This window comes from Stenella coeruleoalba, assembly GCF_951394435.1.
Source record: "Stenella coeruleoalba genome assembly, chromosome: 3".
In the NCBI taxonomy this organism is placed as follows: Eukaryota; Metazoa; Chordata; class Mammalia; order Artiodactyla; family Delphinidae; genus Stenella; species Stenella coeruleoalba.
The window spans coordinates 48560475-48584171 of NC_137148.1; the positions used below are offsets into that span (position 1 = coordinate 48560475).

Sequence of the window (23697 nt, forward strand, 5' to 3'; positions counted from 1 at the left end):
GGTTGCTTCCATGACCTGACTATTGTAAACAGGGCTGCAATGAACATTGGGGTGCATGCGTCTTTTTGAATTATGGTTTTCTCTGGGTATATGCCCAGTAGTTGGATTGTTGGGTCATACAGTAATTCTATTTTTAGTTCTTTAAGGAACATCCATACTGTTCTCCATATTAGCTGTATCAATTTACGTTCCCACCAACAGTGCAAGAGGGTTCCTTCTTCTCCACACCCTCTCCAGCATTTGTTGTTTGTAGATTTTCTGATGATGCCCATTCTAACCAGTGTCAGGTGATACCTTGTACTTTTGATTTGCATTTCTCTAATAATTAGTGATGTTGAGCAGCTTTTCATGTTCTTCTTGGCCATCTGTATGTCTTCTTTGGAGAAATGTCTGTTTAGGTCTTTTGCCCATTTTTTGATTGGTTTTTTTTTTTTTTTTTTTTTCGGTACATGGGCCTCTCACTGTTGTGACCTCTCCCATTGCGTAGCACAGGCTCTGGACACGCAGGCTCAGCGGCCATGGCTCACAGGCCCAGCCGCTCCGCGGCATGTGGGATCCTCCCGGACCGGGGCACGAACCCGCGTCCCCTGCATCGGCAGACGGACTCTCAACCACTGCGCCACCAGGGAAGCCACTGTTTGTTTTTTTAATATTGAGCTGCAGGAGCTCTTTATATATTTTGGAGATTCTTTGTCCATTGATTTGTTTGCAAATATTTTCTCCCATTCAGAGGGTTGTCTTTTCATCTTGTTTATAGTTTCCTTTTCTATGCAAAAGTTTAGAGTTTCATTAGGTCCTATTTGTTTATTTTTGTTTTTATTTCCTTTACTCTAGGAGGGGGTCAAAAAGGATCTTGCTGTGATTTATGCCTAAGAGTGTTCTTCCTATGCTTTCCTCCAAGAGTTTTATAGTGTCTGGTCTTACATTTAGGACTTTAATCCATTTTGAGCTTATTTTTGTGAATGGTGTTAGGGAGTGTTCTAATTTCATTGTTCTAATTTCATTCTTTTACATGTAGCTGTCCAGTTTTCCCAGCACCACTTATTGAAGAGACTGTCTATTCTCCATTCTATATCCTTGCCTCCTTTGTCATAGATTAATTGACCATAGGTGCATGGGTTTAACTCTGGTCTTTCTATCCTGTACCATTGATCTATATTTCTGTTTTTGTGCTCATACCATATTGTCTTAATTACTGTAGCTCTGTAGTATAGTCTGAAGGCAGGGAGCCTGATTCCTCAAGCTCTGGTTTTTTTCCCCCAAGATTGCTTTAGCTATTCAGGGTCTTTTGTGTCTCCAAACAAATTTTAAGGTTTTTTGTTCTAGTTCTGTAAAAAATGCCATTGATAATTTGATAGGGATTGCATTGAATCTGTAGATTGCTTTGGGTACTATAGTCATTTTCACATTATTGATTCTTCCAATCCAAGAACATAGTATATCTCTCCATCTCTTTGTGTCATCTTTGATTTCTTTCATCAGTGTCTTACAGTATTCTTAGTACAGGTCTTTTGCCTCCTTAGGTAGGTTTATTCCTAGGTATCTTATTCTTTTTTGTTTCAATGGTTGAATGGGACTGTTTCCTTAATTTATCTTTCTGATCTTTTGTTGTTAGGTTATAGGAATGCAAGAGATTTCTGTGCATTAATTTTGTATCTGCAACTTTACCAAATTCATTGATTAGCTCTAGTAGTTTTCTGGTGGCATCTTTAGGATTATCTATGTATAGTATCATGTCATCAGCAGACCGTGACAGTTTTACTTCTTCTTTTCCAATTTGGATTATTTTATTTCTTTTTCTTCTCTGATTGCCATGGCTAGGACTTCCAAAACTATGTTGAATATTAGTTGCAAGAGTGGACATCCTTGTCTTGTTCCTGATCTTAGATGAAATGGTTTCATTTTTCATCATTGAGAATGATGTTTGTTGTGGGTTTGTCATATATGGCCTTTATTATGTTGAGGTGGGTTCCCTCTGTGCCCATTTTCTGCAGTTTTTTCCTCATGAATTGACGTTGAATTCTGTCAAAAGCTTTTTCTGCATCTATTGAGGTGATCATATTGTTTTTCTTCTTCAATTTGTTAATATGGTGTATCACATTGATTTATTTGACTATATTGAAGAATCCTTGCATCCCTGGGATAAATCCCACTTGATCATGATGTATGATCCTTTTTATGTGTTGTTGGATTCTGTTTGCCAGTATTCTGTTGAGGATTTGTGCATCTATATTCATGAGTCATATTGGTCTGTAATTTTCTTTTTTTGCAGTCTCTTTCTCTGGTTTTGGTATCAGGGTGATGGTGGCCTTGGAGAATGAGTTTGGGAGTGTTCCTTCCTCTGCAATTTTTTGGAAGAGTTTGAGAAGGATGGGTGTTAGCTCTTCTCTAACTGTTTGATAGAATTCACCTGTAAGGCCATCTGGTTCTGGACTTTTGTTTGTTGGAAGATTTTTAATCACAGTTTCAATTTCATTACTTGGGATTGGTCTGTTCATATTTTCTGTTTCTTCCCGTTTCAGTATTGGAAGTTTGTACCTTTTAAAGAATTTGTCCATTTCTTCCAGGTTGTCCATTTTATTGGCATAGAGTTGCTTGTAGTAGTCTCTTATGATGCTTTGTATTTCTGCGGTGTCTGTTTTAACTTCCCCTTCTTCATTTCAAATTTTATTGATTTGGGTCCTCTCCCTCTTTTTCTTGATGAGTCTGGCTAATGGTTTATCAATTTTGTTTATCTTCTCCAAGAACCAGCTTTTAGTTTTATTGATCTTTGCTATTGTTTTCTTTGTTTCTATTTCATTTATTTCTGATCTGATCTTTATGATTTCTTTCCTTCTAACTTTGGGTTTTGTTTTTTCTTCTTTCTCTAGCTCCTTTAGGTGTAAGGTTAGATTGTTTATTTGAGATTTTTCTTGTTTCTTGAGGTAGGATTGTATTGCTATAAACTTCCCTCTAGAACTGCTTTTGCTGCATCCCATAGGTTTTGGATCATCGTGTTTTCTTTGTCATTTGTCTCTAGGTATTTTTTGATTTCTTCTTTGATTTCTTCAGTAATCTCTTGGTTATTTAGTAACGTATTGTTTAGCCTCCATGTGTTTGTGGTTTTTTACATTTTCTTCCCTGTAATTTATTTCTAATCTCATAGCATTGTGGTTAGAAAAGATGTTTGATATGATTTCAATTTTCTTAAATTTACTGAGGCTTGATTTGTGACCCAAGATGTGATCCATCCTGGAGAATGTTCTATGTGCACTTGAGAAGAAAGTGTATTCTGCCACTTTTGGCTGGAATGTTCTTTAAATATCAATTAAATCTGTCTGGTCTGTTGTGTCATTTGAAGCTTTTGTTTCCTTCTTAATTTACTGTCTGGATGAGTTGTCCATTGGTGTAAGTGAGGTGTTAAACTCCGCTACTATTATTGTGTTACTGTTGATTTCCTCTTTTATACCTGTTAGCATTTGCCTTATGTGTTGAGGTGCTCCTATGCTGGGTGCATATATATTTATAATTGTTATACCTTCTTCTTGGATTGATCCCTTGATCATTATGTAGTGCCCTTTCTTGTCTCTTGTAACATTCTTTATTTGAAAGTCTATTGTATCTGAGTATTGCTACTCCAGGTTTCTTCTGATTTCCATTTTCATGGAATATCTTTTTCCATCCCCTCACTTTCAGTCTGTATGCATCTGTAGGTCTGAAATGGGTCTCTTGTAGACAGCATATATATGAGTCTTCTTTTTGTATCCATTCAGCGAGCCTGTGTCTTTGGGTTGGAGCATTTAATCCATTCACATTTAAGGTAATTATTGATATGTATGTTCTTATTACCATTTTCTGAATTGTTTTCAGTTTTTTTTAGGTCCTTTTCTTCTCTTGTGTTTCCCACTTAGAGGAGTTCCTTTAGCATTTGTTGTAGAGCTGGTTTGGTCGTGCAGAATTCTCTTAGCTTTTGCTTGTCTGTAAAGCTTTTGATTTCTCTGTCAAATCTAAATGAGATCCTTGCCAGGTAGAGTAATCTTGGGTGTAGGTTCTTCCCTTTCATCACTTCAAATATATTGTGCAACTCCCTTCTGGCTCATAGAGTTTCTGCTGAGAAATCAGCTGTTAACCTTATGGGAGTTCCCTTGTATGTTATTTGTCATTTTTCCCTTGTTGCTTTTAATAATTTTTCTTTGTCTTTAATTTTTGTCAGTTTGCTTACAGTGTGTCTCTGTGTGTTTCTCCTTGGGTTTATCCTGCCCAGATCTCTCTGTGCTTCCTGGACTTGGGTGGCTATTTCCTTTCCCATGTTAGGGAAGTTTCTGACTATAATCTCTTCAACTATTTTCTGGCGTCCTTTCTCCCTGTTCTCCTTCTGGGAGCCCTATAATGCGAATGTTGTTGCATTTAACATTGTCCCAGAGGTCTTTTAGGCTGTCTGCATTTCTTTTTTTTCTTTTATCTTTTCTATTCCACTGCAGTGAACTCCACCATTCTGTCTTCCAGGTCACTTATCCATTCTTCTGCCTCAGTTATTCTGCTCTTGATTCCTTCCAGTGTATTTTTCAATTCAGTTATTGTATTGTTCATCTCTGTTTGTTCTTTAATTCTTGGTGGTTGCTCTTTAATTCTTCTAGGTGTTTGTTAAACATTTCTTGCATCTTCTCAATCTTTGCCTCCATTCTTTTTCCGAGGTCCTGGATCATCTTCACTATCATTATTCTGAATTCTTTTTCTGGAAGGTTGCCTATCTCCACTTCTTTTAGTTGTTTCTTTGAGGTTTTATCTTGTTCCTTCATCTGGTACATAGCCCTCTGCCTTTTCATCTTGTCTATCTTTCTGTGAATGTGGTTTTTGTTCCCCAGGCTGCAGGATTGTAGTTCTCCTTGATTCTGCTGTCTGCCCTCTGGTGGATGAGACTATCCTAGAGGCTTGTGCAAGCTTCCTGATCAGAGGGACTCGTGGTGGGTAGAGCTGGGTGTTGCTCTGGTGGGCAGAAGTCAGTAAACTTTAATCTGCTTGTCTGCTGCTGGGTGGGGCTGAGTTCCCTCCCTGTTGGTTGTTTGGCCTGAGGCAACCCAGCACTGAGCCTACAGGCTCTTTGGTGGGGCTAATGGCTGACTCTGGGAAGGCTCACACCAAGGAGTACTTCCCAGAACTTCTGCCAGTGTCCTTGTCCCATCAATGAGCCACAGCCACCCCCTGCCTCTGCAGGAGATCCTCCAACACTGGCAGGTAGGTCTGGTTCCATCTCCTGTGGGGTCACTGCTCCTTCCCCCTGGGTCCTTATGCGCACACTACTTTGCGTGTGCCCTCCAAGAGTGGAGTCTCTGTTTCTCCCAGTCCTGTCAAAGTCCTGCAGTCAAATCCCAGTAGCCTTCAAAGTCTGATTCTCTGGGAATTCCTCCTCCCATTGCTGGACCCCAGGTTGGGAAGCCTGACGTGGGGCTCAGAGCCTTCACTCCAGTGGGTGGACTTATGTGGTGTAAGTGTTCTCCAGTTTGTGAGTCACCCACCCAGCAGTTATGGGATTTGATTTTATTGTGATTACGCCACATCTACCATCTCACTGTGGCTTCTCCTTTGTTTTTGGATGTGGGGTATCTTTTTTGGTGATTTATAGTGTCTTCCTGTTGATGACTCTTCAGCAGTTAGATGTGATTCTGGTGCTCTCGCAAGAGGGAGTCTATATCTTCTTTATACCTTTCATGTCCCTACTTAACATGGTCAGTTTTTCTCTAGCATTTTTCTGGGTCTCATATAATTTGTTTCTTGTCTCTCAGCAACCCCCATCCTTCATTCTTTGATGTCCAACGTCTTGACAATCATTGTTTCATTTATCTACTCTGTTTTTTTTTCAGGTTGTTTTTTGGTTTGTCTTTTATCTGTTTGTTTTCAGATGGAAAAGTAAATTTTATCCCTGTTACTCTATCTTGGCAGCAAATTGAAATTCCTTCTAGGTCTTTCTAAAAATTCCAATTCTCTTTTTTTTTTAATAAATTTTTATTTATTTATGGCTGTGTTGGGTCTTTGTTGCTGTGCACAGGCTTTCTCTAATTGTGTTGAGCAGGGGCTACTCTTGGCTGCAGTGCGTGGGCTTCTCATTGTGGTGGCTTCTCTTGTGGAGCACAGGCTCTAGGCACATGGGCTTCAGTAGTTGTGGCACATGGACTCAGTGGTGTGACACTTGGGCTTCAGTAGTTGTGGCTCGCAGGATCTAGAGCACAGGCTCAGTAGTTGTGGTGCATGGGCTTAGTTGCTCCGCGGCTTGTGTGCTCTTCCTGGACCAGGGCTCAAACCCATGTCTCCTGCATTGGCAGGCAGATTCTTAACCACTGTGCCACCAGGGAGTTCCCCCCAATTCTCTTTTAAATGTAAATTTTATCATAAAAAGTGATCCATTAAATTCCTGGTACCTTATGTTAGGTATGTATGGTCATACACTTAATACCTGCATTCCTTTTTCCTTGCTAACAGAGCCTTGATTTTGTTTTGGGACAACTCAGTCCACTGGGGAATTTCTGGGAAAGATTTTCTCTCAGACCAAAAATGGAGCTAGAGATAGAGCAAAGCCCTTTTTCTATTACCCCTTCATGCTCTTCTTAGAATATTTTGAGAGAGGATTTGATGCTCGAATATGTATCAACTAGTTTGCATTTATGTGGCAAAAATCTAGGGTAAAATTATCAAACACGGTAAGGAAGAACAGGAGAACTGCAGACAGGCGATCCCTACCTTGAACCACATAACCATGCTTGGGCTCACCTACCTTTAGACTTCCTGTTAAGTGAGATAATACACAGTCCTAATATTTAAGCCACTGTTTTCCAGGCTTTCTGTGACTTGCAGCCAAATATATCTTAAGTCCTACTTTAACAATGGGCCAGTTTCTCAGATTTATCTGATTATTTTCCTCCGGAATGAAGATCTTTATTAGAGGGAGTGGACTCTCAATGGCAAACCACTTACTTCACAATTTGTCAAAGGAGTGGCACTATTTTAGCCATGCCTGTAGTCAGTCAAAGAGCCCTGTAGACTTTGCGCTTAGAGTCATTTCATAGACAATGGCTATGCAAAAGTTGTGCTGGTTGGGAACTTGATGGCAATGTCCCCAGGAGAACTGCATTGATTCTTGAATGGCATACTAACTTCCACTGTGATCCACAGGGAAAAAAAAAGCTCTAACCAAAGGTACTTGAAATAACATGTATTAATACAGTTCCATCATAAATAATACATACTGTTAATATGGCTTTAAATAATGTATAATGCTAGATTTGCATAATAAATAATACATAAATATGTAATCATCCCGTGAAGTCATATGAAATTAGTAATCATGAAGGAAACTTAAGCTGTTAACATGCTATGAGAGGAAGGTCTTCCAAGTGGCTTGGAGGGCCTTAATCAGTGCTCCTGCGTAATGCCTTAGCTGAGAGAAACACCAGCCTTGTAGAAAGTACTTGATCCACACATCTTTTGACTGAAGAAAAGTAACTAGTAAGAGTCTTTCAGTTTATAGCCAGTAAAGGGTTTCCAAGGTCTGTAAAGATACCACTATTTTTAAAATTTTTACTTTATATTGGAGTACAGTTGACTTACAGTGTTGTGTTAGTTTCAGGTGTACAGCTAAGTGATTCACTTATACATATACCTACATCCATTCTTTTTCAGATTCTTTTCCCATATAGGTTATTACAGAATATTGAGTAGAGTTCCCTGTGCTATACAGTAGGAATTGTTGATTATCTATTTTATATACAGTAGTTTGTATATGTTAATCCCAAACTCCTAATTTATCTTTCCCTGCTACATTTCCCCTTTGGTAACCATAACTTTGTTTTTGAAGTCTGTGAGTCTGTGTCTCTTTTGTAAATAAGTTCATTTGTATCTTTTTTTTTTTTTTTTTTTTTTTTGTATCTTTTTTTTTTTTTTTTTTTTTGTGGTACGTGGGCCTCTCACTGTTGTGGCCTCTCCCGTTGCGGAGTACAGGCTCCAGATGCGCAGGCTCAGCGGCCATGGCTCACGGGCCCAGCTGCTCCGCAGCATGTGGGATCTTCCCGGACCGGGGCACGAACCCGTGTGCCCTGCATCGGCAGGCGGACTCTCAACCACTGCGCCACCAGGGAAGCCCTGTATCATTTTTTTAAAGATTCCACATATAAGTGGTATCATATGATATTTGTCTTTCTGTATCTGACTTCACTTAGCATGACAATCTCTAGGTCCATCCATGTTCCTGTAAATGGCATTATTTCATTCTTTTTTATGGTTGAGTAATATTCCATTGTGATATGTACCACATCTTCTTTACCCATTCACCTGTTGATGGACATTTAGGGTGCTCCCGTGTCTTCGCTATGTATGGTAAATAGTGCTGCAGTGCACACTGGGGTGCATGTTTCTTTTCTAATTATGGTTTTCTCTGGATATATGCCCAAGAGTAGTTCTATTTTTAGTTATTTAAGGAACCTCCATACTGTTCTCCATAGTGGCTGTACCAATTTACATTCCCAGCAACAGTGTAGGAGGGTTCCCTTTTCTCCACATCCTCTCCAGCATTTATTGTTTCTAGATTTTTTGATGATGGCTATTCTGACTGGTGTGACGTAATACCTCACTGTAGCTTTGATTTGCATTTCTCTAATAATTAGTGATGTGAGCATCTTTTCATGTGCTTTTTTGCCATCTATATGTCTTCTTTGGAGAAATGTCTATTTAGATCTCCACCCACTTTTTGATTGGATTGTTTTTTTTCTTGATATAGAGCTGCATGAGCTGTTTGTATATTTTGGAGATTTAATCCCTTGTATGTCTCTTCATTTGCAAATATTTTCTCCCATTCTGTAGTTTGTCTTTTGGTTATGGTTTCCTTTGCTTTGCAAAAGCTTTTAAGTTTAATTAGGTCCCATTTGGTCCCATTTGTTTAGTTTTGTTTTTATCTTCATTACTCTAGGAGGTGGATCAAAAAATATCTTGCTGCAATTTATGTCAAAGAATGTTCTGCCTATGTTTTCCTCTAAGAGTTTTATAGTATCTGGTCTTACATTTACGTCTTTAATCCACTTTGAGTTTAGTTTTGTTTCTAGCGTTAGAAAATGTTCTAATTTAATTCTTTTACATGTAGCTGTCCAGTTTTCCCAGCACCACTTATTGAAGAGCTGATCTTTTCTTCATTGTATATTCTTGCCTCCTTTGTCATAGATTAATTGACCATAGGTGCATGGGTTTATTTCTGGGCTTTCTGTCCTGTACCATTGGTCTATATTTCTGTTTTTGTGTCAGTACCATATTGCTTTGATGACTGTAGCTTTGTAGTATAGTCTGAAGTCAGGGAGCCTGATTCCTCCAGCTCTGTTTTTCTTTCTCAATATTGCTTTCGTTATTTGGGGTGTTTTGTGTTTCCATACAAATTGTAAAATTTTTTGTTTTAATTCTGTGAAAAATGCTATTGGTAACTTGAGAGGGATTGCATTGAATCTGTAGATTACTTTGGGTAGTATAGTCATTTTGACAATATTGATTCTTCCAATCCAAGAACATGGTATATCTTTCCATCTGTTTGTATCATCTTCAGTTTCTTTCATCAACTTCCTATAGTTTTCAGAGTACAGGTCTTTTGCCTCCTTAGGTAGGTTTATTCCTAGATATTTTATTCTTTTTGATGTGATGGTAAATTGGATTGCTTCTGTAATTTCTTTCTGATCTTTCACTGTTAATGCATAGGAATGCAACAGATTTCTGTGTATAAATTTTGTATCCTGCAACCTTACCGAATTTATTGATGAGCTCTAGTAGTTTTCTGGTAGCATCTTTAGGATTCTCTATGTATAGTATCATGTCATCTGCAAAGAGTGACAGTTTTACTTCTTCTTTTCCAATATGGATCCCTTTTATTTCTTTTTTCTTCTGTGATTTCCATGGCTAGGGCTTCCAAGACTATGTTGAATAAAAGTGGCAAGAGTGGACATCCTTGACTTGTTCCCGATCATAGAGGAAATGCTTTCGGCTTTTCACATTGAGAATGATGTTATCTGTGGGTCTGTCATATATGGCCTTTATTATGTTGAGGTAGGTTTCCTCTATGCCCATTTTCTGCAGAGTTTTTCCTCATAAATTGGTGTTGAATTTTGTCAAAAGCTTTTCCTGTGTCTATTGAGATGATCATATGGTTTTTATTCTTCAGTTTGTTAATGTGGCATATCACACTAATTGATTTGTGGATATTCAAGAATCCTTTCATCCCTGGGAGAAATTCCACTTGATCATGGTGTACCATCCTTTTAATGTATTGTTGGATTTAGTTTGCTAGTATGTTGTTGAGGATTTTTGCATTTATGTTCATCAGTGATATTGGCCTGTAATTTTCTTTTTTGTGTGTTATCTTTTGGTATCAGGGTGATGGTGCCCTCATAGAATGAATTTGGTAGTGTTCCTTCCTCTGCAATTTTTGGAAGAGTTTCAGAAGAATAGCAGTTAACTCTTCTCTAATGTTCTCTAAATGTTTGATAGACTTTGCCTTGTGAAGCCATCTGGTCCTGGACTTTTGTTTGTTGGAAGTTTTTTAATCACGTTTCAATTTCAGTACTTGTAATTGGTCTGTTCATATTTTCTATTTTTTCCTGATTCTTGGAAGGTCATATCTTTCTAAGAATTTGTCCATTTCTTCTTGGTTGTCCATTTTATTGGCTGGCATATATTGCCTTGTAGTAGTCTCTTATGATCCTTTGTATTTCTGAGATACCACTATTTTTTAATCTCAAATCCATCATTGATTGAAAGACTATTGAAGAGTTTCCTAAAAACAAGGCAATAAAAATTGACTCTATCAAACCTTACATTTCTCCAAGGACTCACTTGTGTTATTTTATTTAACAGTAATCCTAATACCCTGTGAGATGGACACCATTTTCTTCATTCTCCAGCTCAGGGAACAATGGGTGGGAGAAGTAAAGTGACTTACCTAAGGTCACACAGGCAATTAGTGGCAGGGAAAGGTATATGGCTCTCCTGAAACCAAAGTCTGTTGTTTTCCTTAACATTGTACTTATCCTGTCTCTCATTATTAATGTAGCTCTTTTCTGTGGATTAAGATCCTGGACATTTTATAATTTAGATTCAGCAGACCTTTGAAGAATTCCTTTTGTTTGTTTGACACTGTACTAGACATCTCATGTGGGCCATGTCATTTGTCCCCACAGTATTCCTTTTGGGCACCTGTATCTTCACCTTACAGATTAGGAAACTGAGGCTCAGAAAAATGAAGTAACTTACCTCAGAGTGTGAGGAAAAGCTGAGTCCTGTGCCTCCAAACCACAGTACACTGCATCTCTGGCAGCAAGTGATGAGAGGTACTTCCTGCTTTTATACCAGTCTCTGCCCTTCTCTGGAGAGCACACCCAAGTCCCTTGCCTGGTAAAATTCGATGTCTTTTTTCTGGAATAGGAAAGGTAATGTTCTAGGAATGGAGGCTGATGTCAAGAGATTAGCATGACCAAGGACAAACTTTCTACTTCACAAATTTTCAAAGGGCTGGCATTCTGAGCAATGTCAGGTACACTAGTAGCCAAGCCTGTTCACGGTACTTCAAAAACACTCAAATTCTTGAGTCCCTCATGTTACATTCCTGTACAGTATATAATTGGTTAAAAGTCCCCACTCCTCTGGTAATAGCATTCTTGGAAAGTGTGCTTTGAGTTCAGTTCTTCTGGGAAAGACATAACTTACTGAAGAGATATGGAGAAGAGTTGAAACCATAAATGTCGAGCTTACCCAGGAGAGTAAATATAAACCACTTGCATCTTTCAGGCTGAATTATAGCTTATCAAGTACACATTAAAACTTTAAGCCTTTTTTTCCTTAAGTAAGAATAAATCTAAGTTGACTATTCCAGCATATGTATTTGTTTTCCCTGCACTGTCTATAAACCATGTCCAAGGTGAGTATTCATAAGCCTGAGCGAAAACTAGACAAACAATTCTGAGAATAAGTGACAACTATAACAGTTCATGATAAGACAGTCACAACAAAGGAAATGCTATGCATTAAGTGATTTTTCTTGCAAATCCTTTATACATATGTCAGGCTGTGTGCTGGCAGAATGAAAGAGAATAAATCAAAGAGAATACCCGTGTGAGAAAGGGTTTTTAGGCAAATGCCGTCTTGCATGCATAAATCAAATAAATAGTGATTTTAAAAGAAAACTAAAGGAACAGGACAGATTTCTATGGAATTTTTACACAATTAAGTTATTTAACAATTGCACAATTTATATTTATAGAACACTTTACAATTATTTGCTCATTAAATCTTGTGACATTTCTGGCAAGTAGGTCCACACCATTAGTTTAACTTTATAGGCAAGGTAACTCAAGCAGGGAATTCTAAAGGAACTTTCTCAAGGTCGCACAGCCAGGTGTGACAGGAGTTACTTTGGAACTCTTGCTCCCACAATCTTGAGTTGCATTACAGGGTAGGGCTTAACTGCCTCTTAGCTTTCTCCTTGATGAAGGACAGGTCGGGTGCATACCTGGACATCTGGAGGTGGGTGGTAAAGGCAATGGCTCCTGTCAGTTAATCTAGCAGTGCCAGTGGTTGGTGTTGGTTTTAGCATTTCAGCTGGAATATGGACCCATCGGTATGTCGATACATGTGTATACAATGAAAACACACATCTGCAATAGAGCCTAGTTTGAGTTGTTCATAATGGTTAAGTCTAAAGCTATAGTTTTCGGCCCTGGCTGCAATATTTGGGGGGCATTAAAAATAAACAGATGCCCCAGGATCAGTTAAATCTGAATCTCTGAGACTGGGGCTTGGGCAAGGACATTTTCAAAGAGTGACCAGATTTTTTAACCTATGGCCAGAGTTGAGAACCCCTGGTATAACGAATCCTCCAGATCTGTGGGACATGGTTGGGCAGGTTGTTCACTGCATGAGGACACCTAATGGAGCGGCCAGTGAGGACTGAAATCCAGCTCACACAGAGTGTGCCCTAATTTGGAGGTGGCATTTGTTCTCAAAAAAGTCACCTTTTGTTTAATTCCCACAAAGGAAGCCCTGAGTCATTCCCCTATTCTTGGATATGCATTGTTGCATATCTTACATGTTTCATTTTCAGCTTATTTTTCATGCATTCAGTAAAAATTACATTTAGCATCTACTGCATGCTGAGCACTTGGTATACTTAGGGATACAACAACAAAACCTACACAGTCCTGTTCCTATGGAGTCCACAATCTGTTGGGAAAGACAAGTGACTGAACAGGGAGTTACACACATGGGAAGTGCTCCAACAGGCGTGAGTACAGGAAGCTGGGGAGGACACTGGAAGGGCACTCCACCCAGACCTGGTGCACAGGGGTCCTCATGATAGAATAAGGAGGGAGTATAAAAGGGAGAGGGTAGCATTCAAGGCTGAGCGGAAACATGTGAAGAAACCTGGAATCAAGAGAGGCCGAGGATTACTGGGGAATTGGCAGTGGTTCAGCCCATCCACCCAGAAGATGGAGTGAAGAAAAGCTGGAGGAAGAGCCGGGGAGTGCGGTAAGTTCTCCCAATCTGGGTTGGCCACTTGCAAGCATAATCGCTTGTGCTCTGCTCCTCAGTCCCACCTTCCTCTTTCCATCCTCTCTCCTTCCCTCCCATCTTCTTTTCATATACAGTCCTTTATTAGGGCAGAAAATACCTATACCACTTGTACCCTACTTTCTGGAATCTCCAACTTCAAGCGCTGGAAAGCATCAAAAAGCTTGGAAGCAGGCAAAGGAACAAACAAGCGTGGGGACACAGATGTCACTGCTTTGCTCGGTGCCACCTGGCAAAAACTTGCAATTGGCACAAATCCTTCCTTGCTCACCACTCTTTTTACTTGATATGCCTCGTCCTGAACTCACATTCAACATTACCATCCTAATCCCTGGGCTGGTGGGGGTGTGTGGAGTGGGGGGATGGGGTATTATAAATGAAACAAGCTTCGTCATGAGCTCATGAAATTACTGAAGCCGGGTGATGAGTACATGAGTATTTACTATACTAGCTTCTCTATTTCTGATTATGTTTGAAATTTTCCATTATAAAAAGGATAAAAACAAAAACTTAAGATCTCTGCTGTTTCTTCTTTTGTTTTGCTTATCATTGCCTCTAATGATGATGCTCTGTTTTAAGAAAAAAAAAAACAACTCAGGTTTGATTTGATTCAGGTTCTATTTTTTACTTCATAATAGTTTGCCTTTATTTTATTCATTGGGCTGTTACAATGAGCCAGATTTCCTAATCCATAAAAATCATGATTCAGTGGATCAAAATTCACTTCATCCTCAAAAGCTTGGGTGTGCTTTGTATGATATACCCATCCACTCGTTCCCATTCCTCCCTCATGATTCTGATAGATGGCCTACCTTCCCATCCTGCTGTAGCCATGGCAACTTTCAATCTTCAGAGATTGTCAGGCTGACCCTCTGCTTCCATGTGCCCTGTGAAATCGGGAATGTTTCTCCACTCGCAGTTGGAAGGCCTGCAGTGGGAAAGGGGGAAAATGGGCAGTCAGTCTTGAGCAACTTCACCTCCCAATCCCACTTCCATACAGTAGCTGCAGCAACTGCATAGCAACTGTCCTATCTTCTAATGCGTGAGACTGAACGCTTGTAAACTGGAATGAGACTTTCCACAGGCCTCCAAGCCATGAAATAAATCACTCACCTTGTTTCACAATGTTCTAGAGTAATAGTGTACATGTTTGCCACACAACATGGCCTCCCCTGAACAGCCATGGTAGCTCGTCCACACATCTATGATGCCTGGGTATAATGCTGTGTTCTATGCTCTTCCCTACACCTGCTCCTCCCCATCAATGGAGCTCCCTAAGAACAGGGGCAGGACAATCCTTTTAAACTCCCAGGACCTGGTGTTGTTTGACCCATGATGGATGATCCACATGTGTTTGTTAAGTGAATGAATGTCCTAATCATACTGAGATGTAGGCCTATTTGATTTGGAAGGAATTTATTTGGAAGTACTGTATTTAGAAACAAATTATATTCAGGTCTTCCAGCAGGCAAATGTGGCTATGTCAGGCTGGTCTTTTGATGGCCTCCCTTCCCATACACATGAACCATGACTTGGCTTCCTAAGGCTGAGTCTGTCTGATTAGAACACAGTCATTCTGCCCCAACTTTACCTCTTCCAAAGAATGAAAAAGAAATAAAAATCAAATTTTCACTTGTGCTTTTGTCAAGATTGAACGACCAGCTTACTGATGAAGGATTTATATTATTTCAACCAGTCTTTATAGCTTCTTATGGCTACAACCAAAGTCTTTCTGGCTCTTGTCTATTCCCAAAGGCCAATATCCCTCTGTGCTATGACCTCCAAGGGGCCCAAGGATGGAGTTAGGGAGAGTATATGGGAAGAACCTTCTATGCAACAAGATAATGCAGACTAAGTTTGCTCCACCCTCTCTTTGTTGTTTCCATCTCCAGGACGTACAGGAAGTGGATGAAGAGAGAAGCACCCCTAAGCAGCACCTTGAAGGAAAACAGAAGGGGGAGTCAGCAGGCTCTGGCCCACAGTGCTACTGAGAAGTTACTAGATTACACAGGCATCCAGCCATAAATTTGCTTCCACGAGACAAATCACACAAATATGACAGGACTGAACATGTGCTGGAGCCAAATGTGCACCTTGTGATTCTTTTATCATCTCCACAACCAAATCCTGAAACAGGGATTTCACAGTTCTGCCCTTCATTAGAAACCTGACTTCTTAAAAAATGGGCCTGAAAGTGTGAGGAACCTCAAACAGCTGTAGCTGAAGCTCTCCTCTGCTCAACTGCCTCCCTGCCAGATTTCAGCGCCCCCTGACCTCCTGCACAGCGGGACAGACTGCACCCACTCTGGCTTCGCCACACCTTGACTGCTCACTTGAGTTTATCTTACAGGTGAGGAAACTGAGACTTGTAGAAATTAAAACTGCTTCCCTCACAGGATTGTTTGAGTATCTAATGAGCTCACTGATCAAAAGGCCCAGAGAGTGGCGTGGCTGCTGTGCCGTAGGGGCTCAGCAAAGGCAAGGTGCCCATCGTCTGGATAAGCCCTTGCTGAGACGCTGCTTCTCCTGCTTTCTGTGGGTATGTCTCTGCCTCTTCTCTGACTCCATCGTTGTCCTGGCTGCCCCTCAAGGCCAGAACCCCTGTCTCCTCTCTGTCTCATGGCTCCCTCTCTCATTAGGCACTCAATAAATGTTGTTGACAGACTGGCTGACTGCCTGGCTGACTAAAGATGGCATCTTTCCACCAAGGGCAAGTGTCCTTCGTTGCCTTTATTTATTGCTTAATGTCGAATGGTGTCCTCAGCATGATATAATTTTCCTGAAACACACATCAGAATTAATAAGAATTAAAGAAATCTACATTGTTGGAGGGTATTGGCCCTAATTAGTATCATATCATTAGTAACAGAATTTGAGTAATGTCTTACAGGTATAGAAATCTTTTGAGTTAAACATGTCAATTTAACCCTGATTTTCATCTAAATGTTCCCAATTTTTATGACATCATTTCTATGTACATTAGAGAATTTGCAAGGAAGTTTTCAAGAGAATAGAGAATTACTTCCTATTTAAGTTTGGGAGACAAAAATCAAGTAAGAAACACATTTTATGCTGTTGAACAAATGATAAGAATAAACAAAACCATATTCCTTTTTTTCCATTTGAAGATCTCCCTTTTCAATACATTGTTAGCAGGCCCTGGAATCAAAGAGAAGGCATCTTTGTCCCAAGCTACATTCATCACCATTCTTGCCTATATGATTTGCAAGAGGATGGGGGGAACATTTAAGTTCAATCAGGTCCTCGGACAGCTTTTTCCTTAGTAAAACATTAAATAAAAACATACATACAGACATATATATATACACACACCACACCAAGAACATAGTAAATCCAGTTTTATGAAGTTTATGAAATGGTTCTGAATTTTTTTTTAAAAAATCCACCCATATGTCATTTCCCCTTGTCTGCCATTCCTTTAAATCTCCATCACTGTTGCTTTCACAAACACTCCCCAAATGCTATCAAATGGGTTATCACTGCCTTTGCACTTTTGTTCTTTTGTTAATTTTGGATAAAGTCCTAGAGTGTAGCAATATTATTGAACTCATTTCTGCTTAGCTCTCAAGTTTCCGTATCTCCTCTATTACCAAGTGGCAACGCACCCTATAGGCACAATAAATAAATAATACAGCACTGAAGCTATAACAAATCACAAAATACATTATTAAAAAATTAAGAAATAAATATCCTTCTCTTACTTAAATAGAGATTGATTTTATAATGTGGAATACTGAGGAGAGCTGCTCCGAGATATATTAAAGCCTGGGGACATGCAGAATACAATGTAATGGGCATTCTGCTCCCTCATCCAGAGGAAAAAACTCCTGCAAGTGAATGGATGTATTTGTGAAATGGAAGCTGATATTCTCTGTTTGTTCACAAGCCAAATATGATGCACTGTCCCTTTTTCACATAAGGGGGGAAAGACCTGAAGGACACATCTGTCTTTCCTAAGCACAAACTGAGAGTCTAGATGAGAGTGATGAAGATAAATGCTTTCCTGGAACTGAAGTTGGTGAAGAACTATTCCTTTCCTTGGACTTTAAATCACAATTCCGGCTTCCAAAAAGATATTCTCGAACCAGGATTCGTCAAGCTTCCTCCAAGGTGCTTCATTTAACAAGCAGAGGATACGGCATAGATCTCTCCACAAGGTGTACATTTCAAGAGAAGAAATTAAATAGGATCCCTTCTCCAGAGGCATGAAGATTTTCTATGGAAAAGACAAAGTCTTTTGGGTCCTAGGACTCTCAGGAAGTTACTCCTGTGTTGTTCACCTTAAGGTTTATATGGGACCATCAACCCACCAGAAGCCATTGCTTCTGTACTGAAGATATACTCTTACTCCATCCTGGAATGGTATGGCATTTCTCTATCCTGGCCCTAGATGAATCAGGACTGAGAAAAACTTGCTGACTTCACTGCCCTCTGCAAAGACTCCCAACACCTCTGCATAAGGGGAAAGACAATGGCTAACAATTGCCACCATCCTTTCCCCATTCCAGAACTTTGCAAGAAGTTTACTCTGGTGGCACAAAACCCACTTCATTTCCTTACCTCATTGCTCTCTGTAAAAGACGCTGGGGAGACTCTAACAACCTCCCAGAGCTGGGATGGTAAACCCGTGTAGGGAGGAGTTCCCACCAACTGAGTCATTTTTAACAGACCGTTGGAAATAGTTCACTTATAATGAGCTGATCCATTTGGGGATAAGATAGTAAGTAAGTGGGCCCCTTAGGTTCCAAAGGCTCTTAGGGCACTACTGGCCAAAAGCTTGAGTTGTCTATGTTTTTATATGACTGTGTCCTTTATCTCCTGTTAAGTACATAAGGTGTATATAGGACATACGGCATATATAGGTGATGATTTAGTATTTGCTTTTCTTACTTTTCATGGAGAGATTTTTCTCACCTACACCTGAAATTCTCTGGAACATGGAGACTTAAAGGAGCTGGGGCTCACAGAGATTGTGCCATCTTCAGTATACAGCTTCTGAGGTCACCCTGGACATGAATACCTGGATGGCAAATGGAAAAGAGAAAAGTGGAAGAACGTAGGGAGATTTTTCACATATCCAACTCGATGTGGAATATATCACTTCCATGCATGTTCCACTGGCCAGAACTAGTTACAGGATCCTACCTATATTCAGGTGGGGCTGGCAGGCATCCTCCCAGTTGGGCATCAGCACGATGGTGATGAAGACTACAACAGTAGAAAATCAGAACGCTGGTGAGAAACTTGTCGGCTGGCATCCCTGAGACCCATAAAACTCAGTGTGGAAAACAAACTATTTCACACCCCATAGGAATTCTGAAATTTTTACAAAGATCTTGATGAATTCTTCCAATTTAAATTTGCAAGATGACCTCTGACTTTGAACTCCCACTCCTGTACCTGCTGTCTCTATCCTGCAGTGGGTCACTGAAAGTGCACAAGGTAACCTATTCCTAGTTTTGAATGACCCTGTGCATGTGCACACACACACACATACACACATAAACAATCCACTCACATAAAGTGTATGTGAAGATGGCAGATCCTACTAAAAATAGGTCATGGGCGTTTATGGATCACATTGCAATTCACATAGTAAACAACTTCCCATTCATATTAGTCCTGCAACTGAGAATGTCTCAGCATCTGCATCATTCCCCCAAAAACGTCCAAGTGTTCTTCATGCCTCACTCACTTACTGGTCTTCATCTCTCTTTAACCTGCTGTACTCCTCTTCTCTCCTCATCCCAGCAGTAAAATTCCAAATTCCTCTGCTTGCCTCATACAGAGCACACTGACTCTCTTGGTTTGCTTGAGCCCCTAACTTCAACCCCTAGCAGTTTGTCAAGAAGTATCATTTAAACCAAGATGAAAAGGAGCTAACCAATGTGGGGAACACATTTCATGAAAAAAGAAGAGAAGAGGCCCTAAGGGGAGGACAGAGCTTGTCACGTCATATAACTGAGAAAAAGCAGGTTTAAGGACATGGTTGGGAACCTCTCCTTCCAATGTTGATTTGTAACTAGGAAGTGGCTACATTTCCCAGCTCACCTAGATAGGTGAGGCCATGTGACTCCGTGGTAACCAAAGAAAAAATACAGATCTTCCTCAACTTACTATGGGGTTACATCCCAATAAATCCGTTGCAAGTTGAAAATAGCTTAAGACAAAAATGCCTTTAAAAGGATCTGGGACAAGATGGCAGAGTAGAAGGACAGTGAGCCCACCTCCTCTGATGAGAGCACCAAAATCACAACTGCTGAATGACCACTGAAAAAACAAAAAAGACTTCAACCTACCAAAAAAGATACTCTACATCCAAAGACTAAGAAGAAACCAAAATGAGACAGTAGGAGGGCACACTCACGATATAATCAAATTCCATACTCCCTGGGACAGCGAAACACAAAGTGGAGAATAATTATATTTCAGAATTTCTCCCACAGGAGTGAGATTTCTGAGCCCCACGTGAGGCTCCCCATCTGGCATGACGAGGAGGAGCCCCCAGAGCATTTGACTTTGAAGGCCAGCAGGGCTTGATCACAGGAGCTCCACAGGACAAGGTGAAACAGAGACTCCACTCTTGGAGGGCACACCAAGGTCTCATACACACCAGGACACAGAGCAAAGCAGTGACTTCATAGGAACCTGATCCAGACCCACCTGCCGGTCTTTGAGGGTCTTGTAGGGAGGTGGGGGGAAGCTGTGGCTTTCTCTGGGGTCAGAAAAGCAGGTGGCAGAAAATATTGGAGAGTGTTCATATACTTGAACTCTTTTTAATTTTAACATCTTTATTGGAGTATAATTGCTTTACAATGGTGTGTTAGTTTCTGCTGTATAACAAAGTGAATCAGCTATATGCATACATATATCCCCATATCCCCTCCCTCTTGCGTCTCCCTCCCACCCTCCCTATCCCACCTCTCTAGGTGGTCACAAAGCACGGTGCTGATTGCCCTGTGCCATGCAGCTGCTTCCCACTAGCTAGCTATTTTACATTTGGTAGTGTATATATGTCCATGCTACTCTCTTACTTCGTCCCAGCTTACCCTTCCCCCTCCCTGTGTCCTCAAGTCCATTCTCTACATCTGTGTCTTTATTCCTATCCTGCCCGTAGGTTCATCACAACCATTTTTTTTTAGATTCATATATATGTGTTAGCATATGGTATTTGTTATTCTCTTTCTGACTTCACTCTGTATGACAGACTCAAGGTCCATCGGTAATTCATGAAAACTATCTTAATGGAAATCTATTACTTTGAGAGAAATTAATTTGAGTATACTGAGAATCCTTGCATTCCTAGCATAAACCCCACTTGATCATGGTGTATGATCCTTTTAATGTGCTGTTGGATTCTGTTTGCTAGTATTTTGTTGAGGATTTTTGCATCTGTGTTCATCAGTGATATTGGCCTGTAGTTTTCTTTCTTTGTGACATCCTTGTCTGGTTTTGGTATCAGGGTGATGGTGGCCTCGTAGAATGAGTTGGGGAGTGTTCCTCCCTCTGCTATATTTTGGAAATTTTCAGAAGGATAGGTGATAGCTCTTCTCTAAACGTTTGATAGAATTCACCTGTGAAGCCATCTGGTCCTGGACTTTTGTTTGTTGGAAGATTTTTAATCACAGTCTCAATTTCAGTGCTTGTGACTGGTCTGTTTATATTTTCTCTTTCTTCCTGGTTCAGTCTCGGAAGGTTGTGCTTTCCTAAGAATTTGTGCATTTCTTCCAGGTTGTCCATTTTATTGGCATATAGTTGCTTGTAGTAATCTCTCAAGATCCTTTGTATTTCAGCAGTGTCAGTTGTTACTTCTCCTTTTTCATATCTAATTCTAGTGATTTGAGTCTTCTCCCTTTTTTTCTTGATGAGCCTGGCTAATGGTTTATCAATTTTGTTTATCTTCTCAAAGAACCAGCTTTTAGTTTTATTGATCTTTGCTATTGTTTCCTTCATTTCTTTTCCATTTATTTCTGATCTGATCTTTATGATTTCTTTCCTTCTGCTAACTTTGGGGTTTTTTTGTTCTTCTTTCTCTAATTGCTTTAGATGTAAGGTTAGGTTGTTTATTTGAGATGTTTCTTGTTTCTTGAGGTAGCATTGTATTGCTATAAACTTCCCTCTTAGAACTGCTTTTGCTGCATCCCATAGGTTTTGGGTCATCGTGTTTTCACTGTCATTTGTTTCTAGGTATTTTTTTTTTTTTTTTTTTCGGTACGCGGGCCTCTCACTGCTGTGGCCTCTCCCGTTGCGGAGCACAGGCTCCGGACGCACAGGCTCAGCGGCCATGGCTCACGGGCCCAGCCGCTCCGCGGCATGTGGGATCCTCACGGACCGGGGCGCGAACCCGCGTCCCCTGCATCGGCAGGCGGGCTCTCAACCACTGCGCCACCAGGGAAGCCCTCTAGGTATTTTTTGATTTCCTCTTTGTTTTCTTCAGTGATCTCTTGGTTATTTAGTAGTGTACTCTTTAGCCTCCATGTGTTTGTATTTTTTACAGATTTTTTCCTGTAATTGATATCTAGTCTCATAGCATTGTGGTCAGAAAAGATACCTGATACGATTTCAATTTTCTTAAATTTACCAAGGCTTGATTTTTGACCCAAGATATGATCTATCCTGGAGAACGTTCCATGAGCACTTGAGAAGAAAGTGTATTCTGTTGGTTTTGGATGGAATGTCCTATAAATATCAATTAAGCCCATCTTGTTTAATGTATCATCAAAGCTTGCGTTTCCATATTTATTTTCATTTTGGATGATCTGTCCATTGGTGAAAGTGGGGTGTTAAGGTCCTCTACTGTGATTGTGTTACTGTCGATTTCCCCTTTTATGTTTCTTAGCATTTGTCTTATGTATTGAGGTGCTCTATGTTGGGTGCATAAATATTTGCAATTGTTATATCTTCTTCTTGGATTGACCCCTTGATCATTATGTAGTGTCCTTCTTTGTCTCTTGTAATAGTCTTTATTTTAAAGTCTCTTTTGTCTGACATGAGAACTGCTACTCCAGCATTCTTTTGATTTCCATTTGTATGGAATATCTTTTTCCATCCCCTCACTTTCAGTCTGTATGTGTCCCTAGGTCTGAAGTGGGTCCCTTGTAGACAGCAATATATACGGGTCTTGTTTTTGTATCCATTCAGCCAGTCTATATCTTTTGGTTGGAGCATTTAATCCATTTACATTTAAGGTAGTTATTGAAACTAAGGTAGTTTCTATTACCATTTTGTTAATTGTTTTGGAGTTTTATTGTAGGTCTTTTCCTTCTTTTGTGTTTCCTGCCTAGAGGAGTTCCTTTAGCATTTGTTGTAAAGCTGATTTGGTGGTGCTGAATTCTCTTAGCTTTTGCTTGTCTCTAAAGGTTTTAATTTCTCCTTTGAATCTGAATGAGATCCTTGCTGGGTACAGTAATCTTGGTTGTTGGTTTTTCCCTTTCTTCACTTTAAGTATGCCCTGCCACTCCCTTCTGGCTTCCAGAGTTTCTGCTGAAAGATCAGCTGTTAACCTTATGGGGATTCCCTTGTATGTTTTTTGTTTTTTTTCCCTTGCTGCTTTTAATATTTTTTTCTTTGTATTTAATTTCTGATAGTTTGATTAATATGTGTCTTGGCGCTATTTCTCCTTGGATTTATCCTGTATGGGACTCTGTGCTTCCTGGACTTGATTGACTATTTCCTTTCCAATATTAGGGTAGTTCTCATCTATAATCTCTTCAAATATTTTCTGAGTCCCTTTTTTTTTTTCTTCTTCTTCTGGGACCCCTATAATTCAAATGTTGGTGCGTTTAATATTGTCCCAGAGGTCTCTGAGACTGTCCTCAATTCTTTTCATTCTTTTTTCTTCATTCTGCTCTGCAGTAGTTATTTCCACTATTTTATCTTCTAGGTCACTTATCCGTTCTTCTGCCTCAGTTATTCTGCTATCGATTCCTTCTAGAGAATTTTTATTTCATTTATTGTGTTGTTAATCATTGTTTGTTTACTCTTTAGTTCTTCCAAGTCCTTGTTAAATGTTTCTTGTATTTTCTCCATTCTATTTCCAAGATTTTGGGTCATCTTTACTATCATTACTAAGAATTCTTTTTCAGGTAGACTGCCTATTTGCTCTTCATT

General features: G+C 39.9%; 1 long non-coding RNA gene across 4 annotated transcripts in view; it reads right to left on the reverse strand.

Annotated features, from left to right (window-relative positions):
• Window positions 1-14761: 14761 nt before the first annotated feature.
• The window catches only part of LOC307185014, a 224145-nt gene continuing 215209 nt past the window's right edge, over window positions 14762-23697 (reverse strand). For 2 of the 4 annotated variants that reach the window (XR_013827838.1, XR_013827841.1), the window contains exons 5-6: window positions 18733-18795; window positions 14762-18607 (exon numbers count right to left, since the gene is read on the reverse strand). This is a non-coding gene — a long non-coding RNA (uncharacterized lncRNA). The remainder of the gene's footprint in view (window positions 18608-18732; window positions 18796-23697) is intronic. The other 2 variants (XR_013827840.1, XR_013827839.1) reach the window with 2 other exon arrangements.